Source organism: Mycetomoellerius zeteki, unplaced genomic scaffold, assembly GCF_001594055.1.
Source record: "Mycetomoellerius zeteki isolate Tzet28-1 unplaced genomic scaffold, Tzet1.0 scaffold182, whole genome shotgun sequence".
Lineage (NCBI taxonomy): Eukaryota > Metazoa > Arthropoda > Insecta > Hymenoptera > Formicidae > Mycetomoellerius > Mycetomoellerius zeteki.
This window is the reverse complement of record NW_017256778.1, coordinates 26,998-32,633: the sequence shown is the minus strand read 5'-3', so window position 1 is coordinate 32,633 and position 5,636 is coordinate 26,998.

Genomic DNA, 5,636 nt, shown 5'->3' with positions numbered 1-5,636 from the left:
CGCACGTTTTGTGCGTTGCCGGCTTCAATTCATGCGTATTTTTTGACTAGAATAACCCCGAGTTCACCTCTGGGTCACAAATGACCTATCGTGTGTACAGAGTGTACATTTTTTGTGTAACTATAAAATTTTTATTTTTTTCTTCATTTTTAACTAATTCTCGTTCGTATTGCGGAAATATTTTGTGAATTATTATAAAAAGAAGCCCTTAACAAACACGTTGATTTGTAGCACCCTTATGTTAAATGCTGTCTGTAATATTATATGTACATATATTATGTTGTCTGTTATAAAGAACATTTTCCTAATAAATTATAAGTTTTTTAACACAATAGCAATAATAAAATGCATTGTTTAAAATGTAAATGCAATATATCTTCAATTATAGCCATTCATGCATATTAAGAAAACATTTTCAGGTTACTATTATAAATAACTTTTAAAAATTTTTTGGACAATCGACACTCGAACTATTTTTTCTTTTGTAATTTGGAATGTCAACTTTAAGATATTGAAATACATTTTTCCTTTAAACATTTTTGTTTCAGAGTTTTACATTTTTGTATGAAAAAGTGCATTTTCCTCATTTTGTTAACTATATTTAGTTATAACAATTTATGTACAATTTGTTATAAAAATATACAACTTTACAAAAATAAAAATAATAATAACACAATCCGTAAAGGCCATACGAGTTACGGGCTGATGAAGGTGCCAACGATTAATTTCAATCTTAATTAATCATTAATGTGTAGAATCCTCTTTATGAAACATGTTGAATGTTTCGTTCGAGGTGAGTTACTTAGATTTTTTTTTTCTTTTGATAAATCAATTTAATTTTGATATTCAATCAGGATCCACTACAGTCGGGAACCTGTAAGTGACTCATGTTGACGGAATACTCAACATATTAATTACACATATGTATTGCTGAGGAGGACTCCAAAGTGAGTCGAAACGTTCAATAAAGAGGATTCTACACATTAATGATTAATTAAGATTGAAATTAATCGTTGGCACCTTCATCAGCCCGTGACTCGTATGGCCTTTACGGATTGTGTTATTATTATTTTTATTTTAAGAATTCGAGTCTACAGAAATTGTTTACAAAAATACTTCTTATAGATGTAAAAATATACAAAAATACTTCTTATAGATGTAAAAATATATGTAAAAATCGTTTATAAAAATTATTAAAGAATTATCCAGAACGAATGACTCAACGTGTGTAACAAGGGCGCAAAAAATTTAGGTATGTACGGGTTACCTATTTTTCGTATCGTTTTTTTACATTTTTTTAAGTAATGTTTCTCACACATTAAATGTTAATTTCTTTCCCTCAAGTGTTTAAATGTTAATATTTCAATTTATCTTACAGATAACGCAAAAATTTTTCCTAAAAAATGTTTTCGTAAAAAATTGTTGGTAATTGAGTTTAACTCAACCTCACCTCCGATCTTGATAAAATTAGTCTCATTTCACGCGTTTTGGCATAAAATAAACGAATCTGGCAAAAAAAGTGTCGCTCTACACGAACTTAGATATTAATTATTAAAGTTGACAAATATTCAAGTTAGGAAATCTGTTACATCGATGGTACAGAGGGACATAAGATCACGTAAATAAAGATTTTTTTGCTTCAATTACACAAATTTTTGGTTGCAAAAACAAATTTTGTTTAAAAAAAAAATTCTTTGCTTTATATAGAAAAAAATGGTAATTATTTAGAATATGATTATTCTCCCGCTAGAATCTTAATAAAAATGTAGGGGAACCTGGTGTTCCTTTGACCAGTTGTACCTTTAACCATTCGAATTTATAAAAAATCTATTGGATATTTGTAAAAGTAAAAATATGTAATTTGTAGTATTAGCACCAAAGGTGTTTTATAACTTACAATCATAATAATGAAGAGAATTATACTCCTATGAAAAATAATTTATCGTTTTCGAGTATTCGAATGAAGTAATTTCAATACGCTTTTTAATCTCATAAAATGTTGTATATGCATTTTGTCTTATGTTGGAATTGTTTAAAATGTTAAATAGATATTTTTTCAGAAAAAGTTATTTAAAATTTAATACCGTTAATCTTAACTTAGAATTTATAAAAGTAATAACAAATAGAAAGTGAGCAAACGTTGTATCTTTAACCAGTAAGTGATAATGTATCTTTGACCAGTCAATACGTCGGATAATCATTTAGTCATAAATGAAATATTTCATTAAATATCTCACCTGTAATGTTAATGGCTACGTTTACACCGTGCATTTAGGCCGCGGCCTATACAATAGATGTCCTTGTTTATCTTGTAAGTTAAACAAAGACATCTATCGTATAGGTCGCGGACTAAGCGCACGGTGTAAACGTAGCCAATAAAATTATGCTCATTAGCAGGGTTGGAAAAAACCCGGGCTTTTTTAAAAAAAACTCAACCCACCCAAAAAACACACTGGGTTTTATGGGGATTTTATTACACTTGAATACGTATTAATGTGTATACTTTAATCCTGGAAAAGGATTTTTGAGAGAGAGAGAGAGAGAGAGAGAGAGAGAGAGAGAGAGAATCTGTGAAAGAAGAAAAAAGTATTTGTTATACAAAAATTACGATTTAGTCGGTAATACAGACGGCTTCAGGATCCCTTTAAGCCATAAGAAATGGGCGAATCACAGTCGAATTCGAGGAGAATAATCGACTATGATTCGCCCATTTCTTATGGCTTAAAACTCTATTGTAGATCCGGGGTAAGGGCCCCCTACACAAAATTCCGTAATGTTACTTACGGACTCACTCTATGTCCTATTATACTGAAAAATCAGCTTACTCCCGACGTGTCTTACAGCCTTACCACTACTGCTTACTACCATTGTAGACGGCCTTCAAGATATCTGTCACTCGATACAGCTCTATGTATATGTTCTGCAATTACACAAATTCATTGCTTTAAAAACACAAATTCACTGCTTTAAAAATTCACTGTTTTAAGCACATAAATTTTTTTTTCTTTGCATTAGCAGTGAATTAGTGTTTTTAAAGCAGTCAATTTGTATTTGTAAAGCAGTGAATTTGTGTTTTTAAAGCAGTGAATTTGTTTTTAAAACAGTAAATTTGTGTTTGTAAAGCAGTGAATTTGTTTTTAAAGCAGTAAATCTGTGTAACACCTCTCTTTTATGCCATATTGATGTGACAGATTTCCAAACCTGAATATCTGTCAACTTTAACAATTAATATTATATCTCAGTTCGCGGAACAGAACGACACTTTTTTTATCAGATTCGTTCATTTCATGCAAAAATGCGTGGAATGAGACTAATTTTATCAAGATCGGAGGTGAGGCCTCTAAACTCAACAATTACCAAACTTTTATGTTTATGACTTAAATTCCTTATGTGTGACTTATATTCCTTATAAGTAAACAATTTGAATATAAATATTATTGTAATTAGCATAAAATATTTACCGTTTAATGATAAAAAATATTTGCAAATGTTGCATAATATGTATATAAATCAATTAACAAAATTTTTACATTGCTGAAAAGTAAAACATTTGAAAAAATGTTTTGTACACGAGTCTTTTCTTAAAAAAGCAATACTATGTTGAATGTATAATTTTAATATCAGAAATTTTTTATATATGTATGTAAAATTCAACATTAAAGATAAATTGAGAAATAAAATGTTTAACAGAAAGGAACTGTTTATTAAATTTTTAACTGGTTTTCCAATCCACAAAACATCAAAACCGAATTATTGGTTCACAGACCAATATTACATTCTATTTAGAAAAGCAAAAAATGATGTTACAAACTAACACAAGAAAGGAAAATCAATGTTAAGAAAGAAGCAAAATATAATAGCTGTGACAATAAACTGATACAAGTAAAATCAATGAGCTAGTAAAATTAATTAGTTTTTAGAAAATATTATATTAAAGATTAAAGCAATTTTTCATATACATATGTGTAAATATAGAGAAAAAAAAGAGAAATAAATTTATCAATGTGTTATTCGATGTGTTATTTTGTCAGTACTCTATGCTTCTCACATGATTTGCTTCCTATTTCGTGGCTTGAAGAAATGCGCTTTTTTAAAGAATTACTCATTACATGAACAAGTCGCCATAGGTAATTTATCTACGAACGCTCACCCATGTTTTAAAAAAACTCGATCGAGTGTTTGCATTCTTGAAAATATCGGCAATTTAAGAAAACAATTTTTCGTCGACGGAATATCAATCAAGGATTCATCTTCGGATGTGTAGATCGCAGAAAATTGTCGGAAAATCCCTAGAAAATCCAAGGTTGTAAATACCAAGCGACTTGACACACTTTGTCGATAGGCAGTGCGAACTGCGAAGTGCGTTTTTTAGATTGCGCGCATCGATGAAAGGCTCGATTTCACCGCCGCGAAACAATTCCTTAACATTTTTCACGGAAAAACGCACGAGGGGTCGTGAGACTTTTGTGAAAAACGTCGAAATACTTTTGTAGCCAAATAAAATCAAATCACGGTCATTAAGTCAAGTCAGGATGTTGCCGTGGAAAATTGTTGACAGTGTCAGAGATAATTGTGTTAATAACAGTACTGACGATAGCGCAGAGAGAGTTATGGAGATAGCGGCAACGGCGAAGATCCAACTGTTCGCTCGCAGTAGCTATATCGGTGACGACGGGGTTGAGAGGGTGCGCGAAGAAAATGCTCGGCGTTGAGATCCAAGGAACGGTCGAGTAGGCTGAGGGCACACAGCGTCGACGAGAACGTTCGATCGTGATGTACATACGTCGTTATCCGTTTCGGCCACAGTCGGTCGTACGAGGCACAGTCGCACATTCTCCCGCCGCTGGATACGATCTATGTTGCTCGCGCGACGAGATGTATACAAGAAATGCGGGCGTTATTCAGTCTCAGTAGATGCCATTAGCACTGACGGAAGAACTGTCACTGTCACCACTGACGCTCGCATGATGCAGACGACGGAATGACGTGCGACGCGACGCTTCGTGTGCCAGGAGTACCAACCTTTGTGTCAGGAGCTACAAACCACCGACGGCGACGAGATTTACCCCGGATCTACAATCGGGTTTTAAGGCTGATATTACGTGAGTGCGGAAACACGGAAATACGGAAACGCGCAACCAATCAGTAATCGGTGAAGCGCGAAACCATAACAGCGGATTGCTTCTGATTGGTTACGCGTTTCCGCATTTCCGCGCTCATGTAATAGCACCCTAAGTCTTCAGCCCGTATCTGATAGCGAATTCGATTGGACGCACTCAGTGCGCACTGGTGCACATTAAAGCCGTCGTACACGAAATAACGTAAAAATATGTTTATAAATAAACATAGAGATCGATTAAATCGTGAAATACTTAATACATTTTATTGTACTATTAGGTAAAATATGTATTTCATAATTCGAAATATTTGCATTTCATTTTTATACTTAAATTAAATTAGTGTACAACGGCTTTAATATGCACCAGTGCGTACTAGTTCTTCCAATCGAATTCGCCATGAGACTACCGACACAGTATATACAGTAGCGCAACTCTCACGATTTCACCGTGGATAAAAATGAACTGCACATGCGCGAGCGAGGTATGTAACCAATCAGGGCACTTATATTCCATCTC